This window comes from Bicyclus anynana, chromosome 2 (assembly GCF_947172395.1).
Source record: "Bicyclus anynana chromosome 2, ilBicAnyn1.1, whole genome shotgun sequence".
Classification (NCBI taxonomy): domain Eukaryota; kingdom Metazoa; phylum Arthropoda; class Insecta; order Lepidoptera; family Nymphalidae; genus Bicyclus; species Bicyclus anynana.
Window position 1 is genome coordinate 14,697,297 of NC_069084.1, and position 25,356 is coordinate 14,722,652.

At 37.8% G+C, this 25,356-nt stretch overlaps 1 protein-coding gene and 1 non-coding gene across 2 annotated transcripts in view; both read left to right on the top strand.

Moving 5' to 3' along the window:
- The window catches only part of LOC112050471 (uncharacterized), a 53,196-nt gene that overhangs the window by 15,269 nt on the left and 12,571 nt on the right, over positions 1-25,356 (top strand). The window lies entirely within an intron of this gene.
- On the top strand, positions 19,789-19,860 carry Trnag-ucc (transfer RNA glycine (anticodon UCC)). The gene has a single exon. It is a non-coding gene; the product is annotated as a tRNA-Gly (tRNA).

Sequence of the window (25,356 nt, forward strand, 5' to 3'; positions counted from 1 at the left end):
AAAGCTGCCTGTGACGATAGTTGTAAACTAAAACAGGTTATTTTATTTATTTATTACTTTTGAGTGTAGTTTTTTTTTCATTTTAGAATAAAGTGTATTCATTTCACATCCCTATCACTCTATGATCAGCATTGAACCGCTTAATGTTCTCTGCTATACTTAATTCATAATTAAAGCTTCCTATTCAAATTAAGACTTAGTTCGACCAATAAAGACTAAGGCTTCCCCTCCTTTCAGAATGAGTCAGAGTGGTAGTATGTATGCGATATGCGATTGTTTATTTTTTTGTAAAATTAAAAAAGAAATCGCCAAGTACCAAGAAGCGCGCGGCGCACTACACACAGGTGGTCGGGTGCACCCCTATCTCCCACGCCATTTCCTCTGTCCCCTCTTGAACTCTTATAATATTATATTATTAATAAAATAAATACTTGAGAGACATGTTCATGTTTTAATTTGCACCTTAGGATAAGTATACTTCAACTATTATGTACGAGTATTATGTGCCAAAGACAGTAACAACTAACTAGTAACTAACCATTATGTCATGAAGGAGATCTAAGGAATACTGTAGGCAAAATATGTCGAGACAAGAATTCAACATGAAAGTGAAACCCAAGTTAATTTTAGAGAAGCTAAATTATGTTATTATAAAGTTTAAATGCACTTGAAGAATACACAGTTATTTACTTATTTTGAAATCACAGACTGACATATATATTTATATGTAGAAGAGTAGCGGACGGTCGCGACTTCATCCGCGTGGAATTCAGTTTTTCACAAATCCCGCGGGAACCATGGATTTTCCAGGATGAAAAGTAGCCTTTGTGTTAATCCAGAGTAAAATCTATTTCCATTCTAAATTTCAGCCAAATCGGTTCAGTAGTTGCGGCGTTAAGGAGTAACAAACATCCATACAAACTTTCGCGTTTATAATATTAGTAGGATGTAGAAGATTATCACAGACAGATATTAAACAATGTATCCTGCTTGTAGCCATGTGGCTCGTCGATTCTTTTTCTACAAACATTTCAAAAATTAAAAATGTAAGAATGACATTCGATAACGACACGTGATCGGAAGTTATCGATAGGATCTGTCATTCCCACACATTGTTTTAGTTTTCGAAGCGTTAGCGTTTGTAGAAAGCGAATCGTCGTGCCATATGGCTATAGGCCCTGACTGATAAGTACAGTAAGCACAGGAGCCTTAGTCATGTGGCACGTCGATTCTCTTTCTACAAACGCACAGACAAACAGATGCGATTGACAACTTGATGACGTGACCCGTCGACTCATTCCAATAATTGTTACCTGCCTCGCAAGACGTTACTTTTCTGTCAAAGTATATGATCAATGATCTAATGCGATTATAAAAACTGTCTCTATATAATCGGTGTTAAATAGCTCCGTAAAAATACCTTTTTGTGTAATTTAATTGTGTAAAAAATGGGCACAAACTTCTAGTTTAGTATAAGATACCTATATACCAAATCTAAGCTCGTTTTCCTCGGAAAATGACAGACAATTTTGTTCGTGAGTAATTGGTCTGAGCTTGTCGATAGTGAATGTCATTCCCATACATTTTTTTAATTTTCAAAGCTTTAGCGTTTGTAGAAAGAGGCACACGGCTACAGGCCCAGTCCGCAGATTCCCACAAGTAGCCACAAGTAGCACAATAGTCCGTCCGCCGGAGGTCGGAAGGTAACCCGAGATGTGGAAGCCCTACACCACTTCCACGCGACACACACACTTATTTACACCTGTATTTTTGTATAGCCAATCTTTTTACGACCCTTCTGACGCTATTGGTAGTTCTCAACAGCAAGGTTTGATTCCTAATTAGGATATTATAATGTCTATATTGACTAGTAGGGATGATGACAGTTTTTTAAATTGTATATAAATTAAGAGTATACTAATGGCAAAGCAATTTTGTAAAAGTAACAGGGTATCTGTGATCATTACTTTCGGAGCTACAGGGATTTAAACGGTCAGATTTGCGGCGCTGCCGCGGATCCCTGAAAAACGCCCCATACAAAATTGCACGATTTAGTGACGTCGTTGGCTCGCTGATCGTTAGGTTTGTATGGGCGTTCAAACAAAATTACTAATATCATTGTTATTTGTGCCTTTATGTTTATAGTTCATGTATTGAAAAATGTCACATTTAATGTAAGGAAGCTAAAACTGTATGAATTTTCATCTAATTACGATAAAAAAAATTTATTACATTTTGAAATTTTATAATCTTATTTATTTTGCAAATATCCAGACAATCTTTGCTTTTTATGTATAAATTAGTTAATTACCCGAATGTATCATAGAAATCAATATATTCAAACCTAGTCATCATCCCCATTGGCACTGGTCTAGTAGTAGTTATACATTTAACTGTTAGCACTCAACCGGCAAAGACTGCTAAGCGATTTAGCGTTCCGGTACTCCACAAAAAGACCGTCACTAGTATGGGTCAAGGGCTAGCAAATATAAAAAAATAAAAATCCTCATCCAAATTCTTTGTATGCAATGATGTTAGTGTTAAATACTGTTAGATGTGTTACTAGGTCATGAAAAATGAGGCGCTCAAAAGAGGAAATTTCCACATCTCAATGTTAGTTGTGGTCAACAAAGAACGTTATTTAAACAAATATACCTCTATAGTTATGGGAAATACACCCTGTATTTCCCATAACTATAGAGTTATATTCTTTAAGGAAAATAAATTAAAAATGTATGAGGAATATGTGTTCTAAAATAAATATTTTAGTAGTTAAAAATATTTCTTTTGTAAATTGATCTTCAATTGTGTCCCATAAATCTCTCATTCCTATATTATGACCTAGCCTACTAGTGAAGTGCGGAGTGTCAGTTGCAATATCTAGTCGATATCGACAGCAGAGTAAAAATATATGTATACCTACTGTCGACAGTCTTACCACTACGATTACCTTTTTTAAAATGCAAGGATAGACAAAGATGTGTGTTACATGGATAGTCGGAATTATTTGAATTACTTTGTATGAAAACATAAAAAGTTTTTTTTTTTAGTTAAAAAAAAATTCTACGCAAATCGGCTCCTATAAGTGGAAGTTATGGGAAATACTCTCTAGCATCCTGTATATACCTATAGATTTTATACTCGGATCATGAAGTTGCTAATAAATAATTAACAGATCTGCCATTTCCGGCAGTCTACACTTCTCAAACTCTACATCGGTTAAATTAAAACAAATAAAACTCAATTTCCTTATTCAATATTAAGAATACCTGCCGGAACCCTTCGGCCGTGTAAGGCGAATTCCTGGCGCGGGTGAGTGCCCTGGAGTCCTGGAGGGCGACGCACGGGGGTGCCTAGATCAGACCAGATGTGTGGACATCTGCCGACATGCTCCGCTGCGCCTAACGTCTTACGGCTTTTATGTACTGAGTACCTTCCTACTATACCTACGTATAGGTGTAGCACGCTGGTATACTTCGATACCTATTCAGTTCCTATTTTCTTCGTTCATCAATGGTATGAACGAAATGGGTAATGAAGCTTATTATAACCATCTATAATTCAAAAAATTAAAAAACCCGACAACCTCCTCGCACCTACTCGTAGTCATCAGCCTCGCGTTATTTGCATAGCGATTAATAAATAACGTTTTTCTAACTGTACGTTTTTTTTAATATGACCATGATTTACTATTTTGAAATCCACTTGATGAGCCCTGAAATTTGATACCCATATCGCAATATTCCAAAAAAAAAGGTTTTTTTTTACCTCGAGTTTATAGCGTCTCACAGTCGTTGTGATGGTTTTTTTTTAAATTTCACCTATCTAAGAATACTTACTTGGGGTTTGGAAGTTATTAGGTAATAAAAAATATTACATACATACATACAAGATACGCGTAAAAAACATAACCCTTCTGCAGTCGAGTAAAAAATATAAGTATCTATAAAAGCCGGTCAACTTTTAAGTTGTGTGCATTTTAAGAAATTATACATCACGTATCTATCTCAAACGTTGAAGGAAAAACATCGTCACGAAACCTGCATAACTCGGAATTTTCTTTTAAATTTTAAATTTTAATTTTAATTTTCTACGTGTGTAAAGTCTGCCAATCCGCATTGGGCCAGCGTGGTGGACTATTAGCCTAACCCCTCTCATTCTGAGATGAGACTCGTGCTCAAAAGTGAGCCGAATAGGGGTGCTAATGATGACTGAGACACTGGGACTGTCCACCTAGCTTTATTAACCCTTCATCTGTTAATATTCTCTGTGAAAAACTATAGAAATGAGACGGAATAATTTGACCGCAAAAACACTAGCGAAGTAGCTGGCAAAAGCTAGTAAATAATATCCACGGATAATTTATATGACTAAATCCGATATACGCGTTGCGTTAACCCACAAGGCGGGCACGTGCGCGGCAGGTGGGCGCGCAGCCGGCGTTACGTAACGAGCGAACGAGATATTACACTCTTGGAGGAAACTTTAATCTTCCTTTGTACCGACGCACAAATTAAAAATATAGACAACACTCTGCAGTTTCACCCGCGTAGTTTCTGTTCCCGTGAGAATACGGGGATAAAATATAGCCTATGACATTCACAAATAACGTGACTTTCTAGTGGTAAAAGAATTTTCTAAATCGGTTAAAAAGATCCAGAAATTACCTCCTACAACACCACAAACTTTACCTCTTTATAATATTAGTATAGACTAGGACCTCGTAGTTTCACTCGCGTTGTTTCACTATTTCCTGTTTCCATAGGAATACGGGGATAAAATACCTATGACACTCATAAATAATATTCTTGGTAAACTTGGTACCTAACAACTTTCTATTGGTAAAAGAATTGGACGTCCACTGCAGGACATAGGCCTTTTGTACGGACTTTCAAGCACCACCATACTGAGCCACCTGCATCCAGCGAATAGCTGCGACTCGCTTAATGTCGCCTGGTGGGGGGTCGACAAACTTAACAAACACTGCGCTTACTAGTGCGGGGTCGCAATTCCAGCACTTTGGGACCCCAACGTCCATCGGCTCTTCGAACTATGTGCCACGCCAATTGCCACTTTAGCTTCGCAACTCGTCGAACAGTGTCATTGGTTCGTCTGCGGATCTGCTTGTTCCTGATTCGATCACGCAGAGAAACTCCAAGCATAGCTCGCTCCATCGCCCGCTGAGTGACTTTCAGTCTTCTAATAAGGCCCATAGTCAACGACCAAGTCTCCGATCCGTAGGTCATCACCGGCAACACGCACTGTATCTGTAATCTTTAGGTGGCGCATGAGGAGCCTTAAACCTTAGGTATAGCTTGACGATTTACCGAGATATCGAGATACCGAGATTACCGATTTATCAGTTCGATCACCACCAATCCTTGGGGTTGGTAGTCTTCACTAAAACCACCACTTCAAAAAAGATATGGATAATAAAAAAATACCAAGTAGGTACCTTTAACCTTAAGGTATCTTTATATCCGAGTGACCTATTATAGGTAAGTAATGGGTACATACTTATTATGTATTGTTGTGAATCGACCAATAAAATCTGTAACGTATTTATCACCTCGGCGCCACAATCAGCCGTGTGACCGACTTTATCAGGTCGCGCGGCGCACCGCAGCTTCCTTTCCTCTGGGAACTGCACAATCTGCGCGAGATAAATTACTTTGATGAGACTAGTAGACCTCCTGCGGCTTTACCCGCATAGTTCCCGTCGCGTGGGAATACGGGGATAAAATAAAGCCGATGTTGCTCTCTGATAATGTAGCTTTCTATAGGTGGCGTAAGCCTTAGATATAGCTTGATGATTTACCGAGAGATCATTGGTTTGATCACCACCAACCCTTAGGGTTGGTATTGTCTTCTCTAAAACCACCACTTCAAAAAAAGATGTGGATAATAAAAAAAATACCAAGTACCTTTAACCTTAAAGTATCATTATATCCGATTCGACTCCAATACAAAACATTTAGAAATCTTCAGACAGACATATTACATTCACAGAGATTAATCGAATCGAATCCTGATCCTCTCATTCTGAGAGGAGACTCGTGCTCAACAGTGAGCCGTAAATGGGTTGCTAATGATAAGCAAAGTCCTCATGTGACCAATATTCCCTTATCCAACTAGAGGAAAGCACTCATATAATACAATACTTACTTGCGTGAAATGGATGCAATAGTCCTGCAAACAAGGATAAAACCTAGGATCTTCGTCCTAAGGCTTCGGCCGTGGCTAGCGAAGTACCTAGTTACCACCCTAGACATCACCCTACTGGCAAAGACGTGCCGCCAAGCAATTTACCGTTCCGGTGCGACGTCGTATAGAATCCGAAACGGGTGTGGATTTCCATCCTCCTCCTAACAAGTTAGCCCGCTTCCATCTTAGATTGCATCATCATTTACTATACCGTGAGATTGTAGTCAAGGGCTAACTTGTAAAGAATTTAAAAAAAATTCATCAGTTTTTAATCTTGACTATGAGTAAATATATCTTTCTTTTGTCGGAAATGATACGTGATGGTCAACTTAAGGTTAACTGTAGAAGGAAACTGTCCGTGATAGCCAATGATCTCGATATATTGATTAAATGTAATAAGTGGCGGGTGATGATGATATGTAATGTTTCGCTCTGTGAACGCCGCTGGACCCAGGTGCTACTCTCTATGGGTGTAGTTCCATTGTTTCTTCCGATACGATACCTTCTTTCACTAAGCCGTCCACCCGATATCTGAGTCACTCAGAAAGATGTTACATCCTCAATTTATATTTTGACAAAAAAATAACAAGTTTTAATAAATAAATTATTTTTTTAAATACCAGAAGTAAAAATCGGAAGTGTCTATTTATTTTTCGGTGATATCGTAGATAGATACCTATACTTTATTTGCACACCACAAAGACAAATAGGAAATAGTGAAATAAAAACATATTAAGAAGAGATCAGCATACAAAAGGCGGCCTTATCGCTTAGTAGCGACTATCGTAGCACCTTAACAGATTGAGTGATATGATCTTATTTTGGGAAAAAAGGTTTTTTTTATTGATCGATCGAATAACCTGATATATAGATTTTTCAAAAAAAATTCTGCATGCTGTGTCATAATCGGTTGAGCTGTTAAGCGGATGGTATGTTACTCGATTTCAACGTAATTTTATAAAAATAGGTTTGCAGTAATTTTGACCTGGAATTGTGTTATACCCTTATAGACTTCGCCTAAGTTCGGTAAAGGAAATATTTACTTATGTTGGAACCATCGAAACTCTGACGTGACGTGGGTGGAACGGAATGGTGAATGGAAACGCGCAACTAAAGCAAACCCAGCAATTTGTCGCCAACAAACGCTGCGACGTCACGAGCTGATAGTCACAACTCTTCAGAGTTTTAGCGCAACTGCTTGTTACAGATAAGTTTCTATAAATACTCATATTACGTAACTGATGACTGCTGTTGTGCTGTTGGTAATGCTGTGGCATTTAATAGAGAGGGCCTGGGTTTGACTCCCATATAAAATAGATAGATAGATATATTCTTTATTGCACATAATAAAATATATGAAACTACGATATTCATAAATAAATAAAATAGGTAGAAATATTAGTCCAGTCATTTTAGACCGTCTTTTTTGAAGTCGGTTATTTAAAGAATACCTTTAGGTATGTGTCTTAAAAGTTTAAAGAAATAAAAAGAGGTTTTTTTTCCTCAGAAATCATAGCAGATTAGCATCAATACACCCTTAACACAAATGACAGTAATTAGAAATGAAAATTAGCGATTCCTATACAAAACTATTCCGAAATAATATAATCTGTGCTCGTAACGGATATCCTTGTATTTGAACAAAATGCAAATGGCGTTTAACTTATGTTAATATTTAAAGCATCATTAGAAATCGTTGTCCCTTGTTAGGAGCCGTATTGTTTAATTAATGCCATAATTTACAACCGATTTGTCGCTAAAATTGACGTTTTTAAGAGCAATACTGCCCAAATTTAAGAAGGATATTATAAAAATTCTTCATGATTGTTCATAATTTTTCAACTCGATTAACATAACTTTTATAAAAACGTTAAGTCTCCAAAATATGTATTATTCAATATGGTACACGTAGTTTTTTATTTTTCTAATATATAACCTGATATAATGCCAATACATTTTTTTCTATGTGCAACAACCAAAGGGATCAAATATGCAAATGAACATTGCAATTTTGGTCCTTATAATTGGCTCATTTTAGAACGATTATAAACATTAATATATTGCATTATTATGTCAAAATATGTAAATGCATAATAACTAGTAGACGCCCGTTCCGTTCCCGTTGAAATATTTAAAAGTATTTATCACTCACAAATAACGTGGCATTCTATTGGTAAAATAATTTCAAAAAAAGGTCCAGAGATTACCCGCAATACCACAAACTTTACCTCTTTATAATTAGTAATAATTAGTATAAATAATTAGTAGTAATTAGTATACTATATAAACCGTTCTCTAGTATATAAGGTATGAAACTCTTATTCTACAATTTCACGTATTAAAAAATAATTAAAATGAAAAAGATATCAAAATCAAATATTAGCCAAGTACAGTTTTATAACAGTTCAGTAAAAGCAAGATAAGTATTAAATATTAGGTAAAACTGTATCTAAGTGGTGGTGTTCAGATAATATTATTATAATTTTCTTTAAATTATGCACATTCAGAGATAGGTAGCAAGCTAATAACGGTCATAGAACACCAAAATTATAAGAAACAAAAGTTATTTTTATTGAATTCATTTCCGATCTGCTACGTTTCCGTTCGTTTGTCGTATCTCCATTTTGATTTGGAATTTATGTTAAGCGATGCAAATGGATGCAAATGACAGAGTGCAAGTTGAGCTTTAGGCGCCGTGGGCAAAGAAAAAAATTAGATTCCATATATCTGTAACGGTAATGCTAGAAGGTTAAATAATTAATATTGTTCTTCTATTCATTATTAAAAGTAATTTCTGGAATGACATAATATTTACTGTAAATGAAACTAATATAATATTTTGCATGCCAATCGGGCGTGATACAGAACAGATTATATTTATTTGTTAAGACCTTGTAAACTGTATCAGCAAATAAAGGATTGTATTTGTATTTGTATTTGTAATAAACTTGAGTTTATCCGAATAAGAGAGTAGTATCTTCAAATTAAACCTAAACTGAAGGAAATTACATACAATAAACAACTAAGAAGTTAAAAAAAATGTAAATTGTATGTACCGAACTTCATAAATGGGTATGGTAAGAGAAGGCTGGAATATATTGATCCAACAATCTTTAACGATTTTCCGGATGCGGTAAAGAATCTTCTAAAAGATACCAATATACTCACGAACGTGCATAAGCGGAAACTAAAGAATTATTTTTTGGGACAGCCTGTGTAGCTACGCAGCACCGGTTCACTCACACTTTTATTTAACTACCCTATAATGATTATTCTTGGTATTTGTCCTCTTCTGTTTGTTAATCTGTTTACTTATCCTCTTCTGTTTGTTAATAATGTTCTGTTTGTTCCTAAATATTGTATTATGCAATAATAACCAGTGCACAGTAAAACTAACTGTGGTTTGTGTTGCACTATGGTTAGGCTTAATTTCAATGTGTTGTTTGTTGAATAATAAATAAATAAAGTCTACCAAGGCCAGGGCCCGTTCCAGGGGGGGGCAAGCGGAGCATTTGCCTAGAGCGGCAAACTAGTTTAGTATTTTTACTTATCAAACTAGGCTCAAAACGACTACTATTCTAACAATATAGAAATATATACTAATAACAAATATAGCATAGCTATAGCACTCGGGGATAGTGTAGCTTCCCAACAGTGAAATTTGATTGTAATGAATAGGCTCAAAAACTACTGGACCGATTTTAAAAATTCTTTCACCATTCGAAAACTACATTATCCACAAGTAACATAGGCTAAATTTTATTTCGAAAAAAAATAGGGTTCCGTAAGATATTTGGGTTTTTCGGACACAAGGTGTAAAAAATCAACCAGAAAAGTAGGTTAGGGGTAGGTAGGAGTAGGGTAGGGGTAGGGGTAGGGTAGCTGTAGGATAGGGGTAGTTGAAAGTTTACATCGAGTTTCACGCGGACGAAGTCGCGGGCGTCGGCTAGTACTAGTATATAGATAAGAAAATAATGCTATTATTCACTTAACCTATACCTACCATGTACTAAAAATGGAAAGCGAAAAAACTCTAATTTTACGTAATTATTCGCAATAAACTCGCTTCCGTAATGTAAATTCTAAAGAGTCTTGGAATTTTTCAAAACGGTCATCTCTTTCAAATAGTGTAAGAGATCGTTTATTTAATTCCAATTAGAATTAAAAAATGAGTTTTCATTTTTGGATTTTTAAAACAGATTTGGCTGAAGTTTGGAATGAAGAGTAAGTGAATGAATAGCCTGGATAGGTATTATAGTCATGGTGGATTAACACATAGGCTATTTTTTGCCCCAGAAAAATACATGAATAGATTTAAAAATAAGTACCAAAATTTCGCGCTTACTGGCGTCCGCTAGTAGGTATTCTACACAAAACTAGTCCTGTACCTGTACGAGTACCTACACTTACAAATAACAGGGCTTTCAATTAGTATAAGAATTTTCCAAATCGGTTTAGTAGATCCTAAGATTACCCCCTACAACACTACAAACTTTACCTCTTAATATAAGTAGGTATAGATGTTGTAGATGTTGTTAAATTAAATTAAAGTTAAATTTCTTAAAAATCTTAAAACATCGTGATTAAACCTGCATCTGCGTGTGTGAAGTCTGCCAATCCGCATTGGATCAGCGTGGTGGACTATTGACCTAACCCCTCTCATTCTGACAAGAGACTCAAGCTCAGCAGTGGGTTGATAATGATGATGATGATTCCCACAGAAACAAGAGCTACGTGGGTAAAACTGTAAGACATCGGCTAATATTAATAAGCGAGACAGTCAGACGCGTATCATACGGTCTTATAAGGTCGGTTCTTGAACTAAAAGCCGCAAGTTGAAATAATGAGCAAAAAACTACGTGGAATCGGATCTGTTGCCGTTGACAGCAGGTGCGTGGCGCGTGCCACCTTGCGCTGGACCAGAGATTATAATGCGACCTGTTTGGGTAACACCGGCGAATGAATGGTGAAGTATTTGCTCGGTTTATATCCAGTCTATTAATTGCCTCGTTGGTGGCGTGCTTAGCCTGTGGCTTGCACAAGGTTTCTGACTTGGATTAACAAGAGAGACATCTCCTAGGCAAGCGTGTTCCATCTTAGACTTCTACACTTACCATCAGATGAGAACATGGACAAACGCGAGTTCATCTTGATAAAGAAAAGGCATTATGCGTACAATTTGAACAAAATCTGTGGTCTGACAAACTCTATAAAATGTGGCATAAAATAAAATGTGGTAAAGTCATGAATGCCTAGTGGATATAACCTATTCTTTCGATTCGGAGGATGTAGATTCGAATCGGTTCGAGGCATGCACTTCCAACTTTTCAGTGAGATCTTTTTTTTTTATTTCTTTTTTTTATTTTATTTAAAACTAGCGGACGCCCGCGACTTCGTCCGCGTAAATTTCGATGTCAACTTTACTACTACCCCTACCCTACCACTACCCCAACCCTACCCTACCCAACCACTACATCTACCCTACCCTACCCCTACCCCCACCCTACCCCTACCCTACCCCTACCTTACCTACACCCTGCCCTCATCCTACCCCTACCCTCCCCGTACCCTATCCCTTTCCTACCCCTATCCCACCCGTACCCCTATCTCACGCCTATCCTACCCCTACCCTACCAATTCCCTATCCTACCCGTATCTCTACCCTACCTCTACCCCTACCCTACCACTACCCTAAATCCGGCCCTAAACCTACCCTACCCCTACACTACCCCTACGCTTCCCTACCCGTACCCTACCTTACCCTGTAACTTCTCTATCTTATTCCTACCCTTAGCAAAATCGGTCCAGTCCTTCGAGAGTGGTGGTATGACCATGAGAAATAGAGACTTCTATGCTGATGCTATTCTATGTGTGGTTGTAGGAGGTAATCTCTGGATCTACTGGGCCGATTTGGAAAATTGTTTTACCAATAGAAAGCTACGTTATTTGCGAGTGTCATAGGCTATGTTTGATCCCCATATTCACACGGGAACGGGAACTACGTAAATGAAAGCCCCGTTCGTCATATAGCGGAATTCTTGCGTCTTTTAGAAATTTTGTATTATCTCCGAAACTATTTAAGTAATTAACATACTGTAAAGGGCAAATCTTATCTCCATAATATCCTTGTGATTATTAAATAATTTATTTTAATAAGGATTAAAGTTTAGTTGTATAAATAATGACGTAAACCTAAGTATATAAAATTAATAATTTTTAAAACACAAAAGGTACTATATCTGCTAATATATAGAAGATAGATATACGGTGTCGCGGACTTTTTTGTAGAACTTTTAAAGATACATAAAGCCTCCATACATTAATTTCAATTTTACACAATGGTTAAGGCAGCGCATGCGAATAAGTCTGCTTAAGAGGATTTTCGGTCCGACCTGTACGACAAAAACTGTGTTAACTCGGCGAATATATATCATACTAATATAAAATATAGCCTATAGCACTCCCCGATAATGTAGCATTCTACTGGTGAAAGAATTTTTGAAATCGGACCAGTAGTTCCGAAGATTACCCCATTTAAAAAATGTGACAAACTTACAAACTTACAAACTTTACCTCTTTATAATATTAGTATAGACTAGTATTTCATTTAATTAACTAAAAGTTATGTGAATTTAAAATTAAAAAAATAAATATCACGTGTCTCAAACGGTTAAGGAAAAAACATCGTAAAGAAACACATACATACGTGTGTGAAGTATACCAATCCGCATTTGACCAGGGACTTGTAAGCTAACCCCTCTCATTCTGAGAGTTGACTCCTGCTCAACAATGAGCCTACATGTACTATATCAGCTGGCTGTCGCAAGTTGTACCTTTAACAATACCCTAAGGTTTGAAGTGCCTAAATGGTTTGGTAATAATATTTTCACTAAACCAAACTTTTTGTTAGAGCCGTGATAGCCCAGTGGATATGACCTCTGCCTCTGATTCCGGAGGGTGTGGGTTCGAATCCGGTCGGGGCATGCACCTCCAACTTTTCAGTTGTGTGCATTTTAAGAAATTAAATATCACGTGTCTCAATCGGTGAAGGAAAACATCGTGAGGAAACCTGCATACCAGAGAATTATCTTAATTCTCTGCGTGTGTGAAATCTGCCAATACGCATTGGGCCAGCGTGGTGGGCCTAACCCCTCTCATTCTGAGAGGAGACTCGAGCTCAGCAGTGAGCCGAATATGGGTTGATGACGTAAACTCTTTGTTTTGATCCAGACAATAATGATTAAGTCGCAATGACTCAACCACCTCGACGTCACAGCCATAGTTCAAATGTTTTGTGTGGCCGACTGTTGACTCATGCACTTTACTCTGTGCTACATTGGCTATGCGACCTGTCTAGACGTACGATACAGACAAATGTGTAATCTCTTATGCATAAAAACAAGCTGACGTCCGCGATTTTGTCTGCGAGATAATCGGTGAACATCATCAATTCAGTCGATAGACGTCCACTGACAAGACATATCAAGACAAGAAGAGAAACTTAACATTAATAAATAAGAGTAACATTCATGTTAGCAATTATTGTATGAACAGCCTGTATATAGAAGTATAACTCGGATGTCAGCTACACTCACTAGATTTTTCTTTATTTTTAAGTTCTTAGTAGATTTAATTACAGCATTGTCAACAGCGCAGGGTGCGCAGAAAAACTTTAATAAGTTTATGTATGCATCTTTTATTGTATCATTGTAATTATTATATAATTAAATAAATAAATAATAAAAGACATAGGTCTTTTGGGACTTCCAAACATTACGATCCTGAGCTACCTGCATCCAGCGAATTCCTGCGACTCGCTTTATGTTGTCAGTCCACCTGGTCGACCAACACTGAGTTTTTTAGTGCAGGGTTGCCATTCCAGCACCTTGGGACCCCAACGTCCATCGGCTCTTCGAACGATGTGCCCCGCCCATTGCCACTTCAGCTTCGCGACTCGTTAAGCTATGTCGGTGACTTTGGTTCCTCTGCGGTTCTTCTCATTTCTGATTTCATCACGCAAACAAATTCCTAGAATAGCCATAATCCATCGCCCGCCACCATCGATTGACTTTGAGCCGTCTAATAAGGCCCATAGTCAGCGACCAAGTCTCGGATCCGTAGATCATCACTGGCAACACGCACTGTTCGAAGACTTTCGTCTTCAGGTACTGAGGGAACCTGGACGAAAAGATGACGCGAAGCTTTCCGAACGCTGCCTAGCCGAGCTAGATTCGACGATTAACCTTTTTTCTTTTTTTCTTTACCTAGTTGACGAAGTTATGTTGTATAAATGAAATAGAACATCAATTAGCGGACTAATGCCTATGAATATGAATATACATGGTTAATGGTCGATAGTTGCTCTAGCGCGGTGTGTCAGCTGCTGTACACCTGCCGCTCTTGTACGGATTTGTCGATCGATGCCATTTGCGCTAAAATTATGACTAACAAATGCAAAACCTCTTATACCAGCTCACCCATTCACTAACTTTGAGTAACTCTAGCGGATATACACGAAAGGAGAGTTTTTTTTTTAATTCTCTACAAGTTAGCCCTTGACTACAATCTGACCTGATGGTAAGTGATGATGGAATCTAAGATGGAAGCGGGCTAACTTGTTAGGAGTAGGATGAAATCCACACTCTTTTCGGTTTCTACACGACATCGTACCAGAACGCTAAATCGCTTGGCAGTACGTCTTTGTCGGTAGGGTGGTAACTAGCCACGGCCAAAGTCTCCCACCAGCCAGACCTAGACCAATCCAAGACTTTACTACTACTACACCAGCCAGACCTAGACCAATCCTAGACTTTACTAACTCCATTAGACTCTTAGCCAAAATATTAATAAATATTCCTTTGACAATTTACTTCATGAGTTCTCATTAATTGTTCTAATTTAGAGCCAATTTTTAACTCTGTATTATTCGTATACCCACGTTTGTATGGAAACTGCGGGTTTCACCTTTACCAACTACGAGTAGTTATTGTTAGTGTTTATAAGTTGAAAATATTATAAATATATATTTACTCGGGAATTGAGCCGCGGACCTTTTAAATAAGCCAACCGACCGACAAAAACATACCGCCAAGAGATTTAGCGGTCCGGTACGTTGTCATGTAGAAACCGATAAGAATGTGGATTTTTATCCTACTCCTAACAAGTTAGCCCGCTTCCATCTTAGATTGCATCATCACTTGCCATCAGGTGAGTTTGTAGTCCAGGTCTAACTTGTAGAGAATAAAAAAAAAGCTAAACAAGTTAACACTGGATCCACAAAACAGTTAACTACACCTTTTTTAGTTGATTTTCGTTGAAGCCGCTTGGAAGTCATTCATTAATACAACCATCAATCCACATTGATTAGTTCTGATTAGTGATTAACCGAATGGTATTTAATGAAAGCACAGTGTGAGGCAGCTGTGAGAGCGCCAGCTGCCAGTTACAGCAATCTGACCCACAGCCGTATGCACGCATTCTTTGGACATCGAAAGTGATCATCTGAACTAGTTTATTTCATCTTAAACTGACACTTCTGACGAAAGTCTCCCTTGCGCAGTGGTGTACGCGGTGGTCTTACAAGGTTCTGGGAGACTTGGGTCCTGCGCGGAGGTCCTGGGTTCGATCGCCAGCTGGGCCGATTTTCTTAATTGGTTCAGGTCTGGTTGGTGGGAGGCTTCGGCCATGGCTAATGGCATGGGAGTGGATTTTAATCCTACTCCTAACAAAGCCCGCTTCCATCTTAAATTGCATCATCACGTACCATCAGGTGAGATTGTAGTAAGGGGGTAACTTTTAAAGAATAAAGAAAAGATATTTCATCTTAAAGTAACACTTTAAGATGAAATATCTTTTGACAACGAAGGTCGGTAATTGTTTTGGCAAATTGAATTTTGTATACATTAGCATAACTCTATAAATGCTCATACCTACTACAGATAAAGCTGTTAGATTTGACGAACTCTTTGGCGCTGTTGGTAGAGTAGTGTTTTAACTCAGAGGTCCTGGATTCGATCCTCAGCTCAGGAAAAAGTAGAATTTTAAATTTTTTTGATTGGTTCAGAGCTGGCGGTGGCATCGGTTGTGTCTGTTTACTACTCTAACAACTAAGATAGGTTTGTGTCAAACGATTTTAACATTCCGTTAAGATGTCGACGGTATAGAAACAAGGTACCTATGAATAGTATAAACTTGTAGTACCTCTCACCATCCGTCTTTTATGCATGTCATTTAACATCAGATGAAATCGCAGTATAGGTTTAACTTGTCATGAATAAAATTAAAAAAAAAAATCACAGCTTGGAGAAATCGAAACCCAAAAATCGTTTATATTCATAGCTTGTAAACATTTATAAAAAAACCGAAAAGTCCAGTTTGTCTGAACAAACTGCTCAAAAACAACTTTTTACCCCACAACACGCAACACTACCAATCAGCTGATCATCATTATGCAACGATGAATATCTTTGATACTATCCTACATATAGTATACAGTATAGGCTTAATCGTAATTTTCTCACAAACACCGGTGTAATTGCGGCTCAAGATTACGCGGTCAATGTCGGCATGACTCATGTTGGGCTGTGGTCCAAGTCATAGGCGTGTTTAAAAACAATTAATTCATCGTTATGGCTGTCAAATGTTACTTTATAGTTTATTTTATTGGATAATACAATAAATTATTATCACACTGTTTTTGAATAGTGTTATCATAAATTTGATCCTAATTAAGTAAATTAAGACGGCAAACTATGTATTAGTTTTTTAATTAAAATTGTAATCAATCGATAGGTGCGATTAAAATGCATTTCTGTTGTATGTACTTTTAGAGTGTAAAACGTAGAAAAGTCTACGAGTCATCATCACCGAGCAGATTAAATATTAACTAAGGGGTATATAAAAACACTGCTAATTTAAGTGTGTGAGTGTGCAGTCACCTTAATAAAATTTAATTTTGGGCAATAGCAACACTCAGTTATAAATTTTCCGTATTACCAACGCTTAATGTATTTCTAGCCGTAATAATATTTACCGTGTTTTTCGGCGGTCCACACAGTCATAAATAGTAAAAGTTAAGGTTTTTTTTTTATTTATACTTTATTTGTACACCACAACATAATTCCTTAATTCGTAACGGCAAAAGTCGTTACGAATTAAGGAATATATATGGCGACATTCTCTCCTCTCTGCGTTATGACGTAGATACGAAAGAATGAAAAATTTTAAATTAATAGAAATGGAATAAAATTGTTCTTCATCACATGTATTAGTCGCGTCGCCTATGACTTGTACCATGCTCTGTTTAAGAGTTCGACGCACATCAACAGACAGGCGGGCGCGAGATGCGCTGAGCAGCTGACCGATACTGTACTGCGGTGGACTACGTTTGATACTTGCACTTGTCATTACATTTTTATCCGAATGCTGGAGGGTTATATTTTACGAGCGTATTTATTAACCGAATTCCAAAAAGGAGGAGGTTCTTCATTCGGCTGTATTTATGTGTTTTTTTTTCCAGCGATATTTCCGTCATTAGTGGGACCGATTTTGAAAATTCGTTTTTTATTAAATGACTTCAAAAGGAGAACAGAAGGTTCTCAATTAGACGTGCCTACCTATGTTTATTAATGTTTAATTCGTAACTTTGTCATCAATTTCGAAATATCAATCTGAACAATAGTGTAATAATTTGTAAATCTCAAAATAGGTAACTGATATAGGTAGGCTCATCAAAGTGCGTATTGGGTGGTGATTACGGTCACTACAATAGTTCTCATTAACCTATTTTCCGGTGTCATCTAATGATAATCCTGGAAGGTATGACAGCAGACTTTCTAATATTTTTATGAGGCTTCCTGGCAGTAAAGTTATTGCTTGGGTAATCGGGCTAGGGAAAAATATAATACTTTTGGAAAAATAAAATCTTTATAAAATCAATTTAACTAAATTCTTCAAACCGATCTTGATGCCCTAAGCCCTAAATAGGTAATTTGAAACGCACGGATTTTGAAATTGCTTTACTTGAAGTTTGTAGGCTAAAATAAAACTCAGTAGATAGGACATAATAGTTATCTATACCTGCGAGGGAAAAATAATGTGACGCAGTTTTAGTAACATAATAGAATAATGCATCTATGACAAAAAAACTGATAACTGATAACCGTTCCAGATTTTCATTCATTTATTTTAAGTATATGTTTACGTCAAAAAGAGTTATTCTCCAAGTATCAAGAGTGGTTTATGCGGCGGCTGGCTCGCACGCGCCAGGCAGCTGCGCGCAGCATCTGTCGCTAACCTGCCGCGAGCTACCTGTCGCTTTCTTTGTGCCGCGCCTTCGCCGATAGTCGTGTGCTACAGTAGTAGAGCTCTATGTGGCAGAGCTCATCCGAGGAAGCACTGCCACTACTACCACGCACGTTTCTTCCGCCAAATAATGGTGTGTTCCGGTTTTAAGGGAATGGTCGCCACTGGAACGACCGGCTCAATTTTTGGATTTAACGTCAGATTGCAAACCAATAGTTTCTCAGTTTTGACGGCCTCCGTGGCGCAGTGGTATGCCCGGTGGATTTACAAGACGGAGGTCCTGGGTTCGACCCCGGCTGGGCCGATTGAGATTTTCTTAATTAGTCCAGGTCTGGCTAGTGGGAGGCTTAGGCCGTGGCTAGTTTACCCTACCGGCAAAGACGCACCGCCAAGCAATTTAGCGTTCCGGTACGATGTCGTGTAGAAAGCAAAGGGGTGTGGATTTCATCCTACTCCTTATAAGTTAGCCTGCTTCCATTGAAGATTGCATCATCACTTACCATCAGGTGAGATTGTAGTCAAGGGCTAGTAATTTGTACCTATAGAATAAAAAAAAAGTAAGACGTGTCCCTAGAATGTACAGCGTCTTTGGCGAAGACAAGGTCCCCGATATCTGACATCACCCAGACGTGGACTTTTTAGCTCACGATCTCATGGGCGCTCGGACTGATACACTCACGCCAAAACACCCTTTCCGAACGGCTTTCTAAGTCCGTTTCTCAAAGTCGTTCTGCCCATTTCTTTTGCTTCTGCTTTCCGGTCCCATCAGACGATGCTTCTGCGCTCGCCCAAACCCACCGGTGACGCCCCTGGGGTCTAATTAAGGAGCCTACATTTACACAGTCAAAACCAATGTCTCTTGAATACCTACCATGCGGAGTGTTGTACTGCTACATAGCAATAAAAATATATATCGAACGAGGCGAAAAAATTAAAAACGTCGGATCGTATCCGGATCGGTTGCAGTAAACAACCTTTCATACAAGTAACGTGTGAACAAGGCTGTGTAAAGGAGATATTCCTTCTCTTAATTTAGAGAGCTCTTGGAATCATTATTATCCTCATCAGCTTATCTTAACGGCCCAAGTACCATCTTTATAGGTGAGGGGATATGGGGCAAAGATCCACCATCTTGGTCCACCATCTTGAGTTCTCGCGTACAAAGTCGCTGGCGTTCGCAAGTAGGTATAAAAAAGTTGATTAAATCACGAAGATTACTTCGATGATATTAATCAACACATTTTTTTGTTTAAAATAATTAATTCATTCTAACAGTCATAGGCGTTGGTGGTGTAATGGTCAGCATAGTTGCCTTCCAAGCAGTTGATCCGGGTTCGATTCCCGGCCAACGCACATTTTTTTTTTTTGTAAAAAGTGTTTATTCAAAACTTGCTTAAGTTTTATTATGAATATTTATTTATTTAAATGTATATATTATTGACAAAGAGGATCCTATTATTGATTTTTTTTAAATAGTAGGTAATTATAGGTATGTTTAGTATAGACAAATAAGTACTAGCAGAAGCCCTTGGTTTCTCTCGCGCAGTCCCCGTTCCCGTGAGCTTTCGGGGATAAAATATAACCTATGACACTCACAAATAACGTGGCTTTCTAATAGTAAAAGAAATTTCAAAATCGGTTCAATAGATCCAGAGATTACCCCCTACAACACCACAAACTTTACCTCTTTAGATTATCGATAATAATAATTTGTTGTATTTACTAAGTTGCCAAATAAATAAATATATTTTACCACAACATTAAGTAACTGCGTCGTTGGTTCAGTAGTTAGCATACAAGGCTTCGCATTCCGAGGTCCTGGGTTCGAGCCGTGAAAGTTTTCTTTCTGCTATACTAATTTTTCAGTAAAAATTTTTCAGCCCAGAAGTTTTTTTTTTTTATTTTATTATTTACCCTTAACCATAAACAGCCAATGGAGTAAGTCAAAGCGAAGGGTTAGGGTTCGCTAGTACTTTTTACACCAAATAACAGAAAATCGTATGACGTGTCGTACGTCGTATCGTATAAACGTGCTCGAGCTAAGGTGTGTCCTTAATACAGTGAAAGTTGCCGGCAGATGCTATATATTTATTACTTTCACAAAATTATACATTGGCTAACATTGCGTAGCGGCAAACATGTCACACAGAAATAACTATCCATTTATATCTATCCATTCGTATATAGAAGACTAGGAGAAGTACTAGACTTCGTGTACCTACGTGGGATTACCTACTTATAGGATAGGATTCGGTGTTTTTCGGATTCCCGCAACGGGAGGAATTTATTGACGTGACAACGTCTTATAATTCAACTAGCGGACGCCCGCGACTTCGTCCGCGTGGAATTTAGTTTTTTACAAATCCCTCGGGAACCATGGATTTTTCCGGGATAAAAAGTAGTCTATGTGTTAATCCAGGCTGTAATACATCTTAATACTAATTCGGTTCAGTAGTACAGACGTGAAAGAGTAACAAACATTCATAACATCAAAATCATCAGTTTTCGCAAATCTCGGGTAACCATGGATTTTTTCGGGATAAAAAGTAGCCTATGTGTTAATCCAGAGTAAAATCTATTTCCATTCCAAATTTCAGCTAAATCGCTTCAGTAGTAGCGGCGTTATAGAGTAACAAACAACCAAACATCCATACAAACTTTCGCGTTTATAATATTAGTAGGATGGAGCCGGCTACAAACTCGAAAAAAGATGACGTCATGCGTCGTTCCCTCGCTCTAGGGTTGCCAACTTTTTTTACAAGAAATAAAGTATATTCTGGTCTGAAGATTATTAAACAGTATTTTAGAAAAACTAACATTTTCTTTTGAAAAATGCGACTATACCATCAGTATTTTCTTATAACGTTGTCACGTTCTACTATCGTCAGTAAACCGACTTTACAGACAACCGATTTTTTTTTGATAAAGGAATCAGACCGTTTTTCCTACATTGTTGGGCTCTGCAGGCTTATTCACTATCTTTGACGTACTAGTTGACATAAACGAAATTGAGATTCTATGTAAAAATGTCATCCGGTGCTTACTAGTGGATATCATTGAGTAGGTAGATGACATTTCTCCATTGATTTGATGTATTTAATAAGTTGATAATTAAGACCAAAATAATAAATACCGCACAGCAGGTGGCTACTGGCTACTGACAACTATTTAGTCTACTAATCCGCATTGAGCCAGCGTGGTGGACTGTTGGCCTGACCCCTGTCATTTTTGAGAGGAGACTCGTGCTCAACAGTGAGCCGGACATGGGCTGCTACTGATGACTTTCCTTAAATTAGGTACTAATATTAACTTACTACGAAATGCTACTAACTGCCGCATGTGGTTTCTGATCGCAAGGTCCTGGATTCGAATCCTGGGTCAGACTTACGAAGTTTTTCTTTCTTTTACGATATTGTCAGTTGAATTCCCAGCCCGGAGTTGGAATCCGCACGAGCTGTAGGATTAACTTTAAATTCATTAATTATGCTGTGGCTCGTGGGATACTTCGGCCGTGGCTATAGTTACTACACTACCCACTTAGACGTACCGCCGAGCGATTTAGCGTTCCGGTACGATGCATGTAGAAACCGAAAGGGGTGTGAATTTTCATCCTCCTCCTAACAAGATAGCCCGTTTACATCTTAGATTGCCTCATCACTTACCATCAGGGCAAACTTGAAATAATTAAAAAAAAAAATAAGCTGTATTTACGAGTAAATAAGGTGCTTACGGAAATTTTCGCTCTGTTTATCTTGTAGGGAAGTTAGTCGGCAGAGACATTTTCTCAAAGCCGTCGAAGAACAATCGCGGTGTCTAATCACGGCGTCAATGGAGGAAAGAACTCGATCGCTCGATGACAATCACCCGATTACCGGACAGCGCGTGCCTCGCCATCCTGTACAGTCGAGCACATAATACTTTACTAAAATAGGGCTAAGTTAACGAAATATTGTATTTAAGGGTTAAAATTTAATGTTAATAATATTTGAAACCCTTGAAAAAATCAGTTTTAATAGTAAGTAAATATTTGGCGGAACAAATAAGACAGCGCCTGATGTTAAGTGTACCTACCTACCAACCTACGAGGCATTTAGTACATTTTTATAATTAAAAATATATTTTTTGGTCCATTTGACACGTACTTAGTTACCACCCTACAGTAATAGATATATATCAATACCTAATAAAGCGATCTAGAGTAGGTAGGTACGGATAGAAAAATATATATACGGTCGAATTGAGAAACCTCCTTTTTTGTAGTCGGGTTAAAACCAAAACTATTAACCTGAAATTTAGAATATACCTATAGGTAATAGTACAAGGTGTAACTAGAACAACCACTATAGGTATAAGTTTTATATACTTAAGCAGCATTGGATGCGCTCTAAAGTGTAGAAGACCTGAAGATAGTTCTCCATGAAATTACAGGCATTAGAAGCATAACACAAAGCGTATAGTAAGGGGTTTTCCTACTGTAGTACCCTGCAAGGTGTTGCTATGTTAAAAGCGATGCCTTAACAAATACAACCTTTATGCTATCCTATAGAAAGACCATCTGTTGTTGTTGTTATTTGTTCTAGTTCTTGTTCCATCAACTATTATCAATTATAAAACAAAGAAAATTAATTCACCATACAAGTTGTAGGTGACTGTACTCCTTTTGTCAGCATCTGTCACTATAAACAAGTAGAGGATTTTTTTTCAAGTTCCGTTAATTTCTAGTTTTTTGTCTCTCGGAGGTGACGCGCCAGATGAACTCTCTGACAATGGCGACCAGTTCAATTCAATACCTATTCAACTGCTAGTTGACTTCCTATCGAGTTCAGACCGAGAAAATCGATTATCGATTTCGTATCCTAAAAATATTGCTACGGTACTCGGTTGTACACTAGACCTTACTTTAGCTACTTAATCTATCATCATTATTAGCAACCCATTTTCGGCTCACTGCTGAGCTCGAGTCTCTTCTCAGAACGAGAGGGGTTAGGTTAATAGTCGACCACGCTTGCTCAATGCGGATTGGCAAACTTCACACACGCAGAGAATTAAGAAGATTCTCTGATAAGCAGGTTTCCTCACGATGTTTTTCCTTCACCGTTTGAGATCATATGGGTTGCTAATGATGAATATTTATTTAGTATTATAAATATGAAGAGTTTTTTGTTTCGTTGGACGAGCTAATCTCAGACTAGCTCGTCCAACCTAGTTCGAAATGAACTTTTTTTGATATTTCAAGTCTTAATTAGACGACTCGAGCGAAAATGCGATCTCCAACCCCTTTTTCAACATAGAGCCTGATGCTTAGGAGTTAGGATCCTGAAAACTTGGATTTAAGTCCCTCTAGGCACCACCTCCATGATGTAACAAAAAAAAACCCTTATAATAAATATTTCGAGGTTCAATATAATGTATTTTTTCAAAATGATTGTAACTTCGAGTTTCATGCACCTACAAAGACATTCGATAACAATTTTCCTATTACAGTAGGTATAGATCTCACTACATAAAACATAATACCTATTGTCACTTGATACCCTTACCCGGTCCCCAAATCAGTGCCCCGAGGAGATATCCCCTGATACGAGATGAGACACGATCATTGGATGCTGCGCGCGCCCCGCCTTCTCCGAGATCAACCAATCAGGCGCGCGGATCTCATTACGCAAGCGTGTAAATACTTTTCATATATAAATGATGTAATCATTGTAATCTAATCTAATAAGATTGACTTATCTTATTAGATTCGTTATTGGTATAATATGATTAACATTAAAGTTTTCTTGAAAACGATTCGGTTGTTTTACGCGGGCTACAAACCTGCAGTTTTTACTGTGCAGTTTTAACTGTAGAATCGAACTGTTCAGTTAAAAGTTAATACGTCCGTGTGTCGACAAAGTACACGGACGTTTTAACTTTTAAAGTAAGATCTAATGGCCTGTGGTTATGAAGTTAAAACTACCACCTACCTACCACTAGACAGGTATTAAGGATACTATTTACGGAGCTCCGTAATCGAAATTATCAGATATGTAGGAACGTATCCGTATAGGTACCTCGTATACTTCAGTAACTAAATCTGATAGTTTAAAAAAAATCTAATAAGAATTAATGATAGGCGCAGTTTTTAAATCATCGGTCCTTCAAAAGTGCTCTAAAATTAAGTTCAGCTATATGAATGTGTTCCTACCTGTATTTTGAATTTTACATGGTGTAGGTTCTTATACATACATACAAGCATTTGTGTTCGAAAAGAAGGCTGACAGAAAAATTCAGCATTTCAGTATTAGGGAAATTACCTACCTCGGGTCTTCAAACTGTCAATTCGTCTTTCAATACCCCAAAGCCTGAAGACAAAAATCTTTAATGAGTGTATCTTGCCTGTGATGATGTATGGAGTGGAAACGTGGACACTGACGGTTGGCCTTATCCACAAATTCAAAGTCGCTCAGCGAGCTATGGAGAGGTCTATATCTACTATGAATCTATGAGTCTCCTCTGAAGGGCAAAATCGTAGGAGAACGAAATTAATCAACGTAGCCGTATTAGCAAACTGAAGTGCAGTGGGCGGGCTTTAATAGACGTCGATGGCCGCTGAGGCAGACGTGTTCTGGAGTGGAGACCACGTACCAGCAATGTAGTGTAGGACGTTTTTCATCTAGATGGTTCGACGACATTAAGAAGGAAGGAAGCCTGCATGTAGGTATGTGGGTATGTGATGTGACGACATACCTACATAGGTATACCTTCTTTATTCTTCTACTTCTCTGTTTGAAGTACAACTTTGCCTAGTACATTTTTTTCAATGTGACCGTTGAAAGTACAAGCGATAAAATTCGTTAGACATACAAA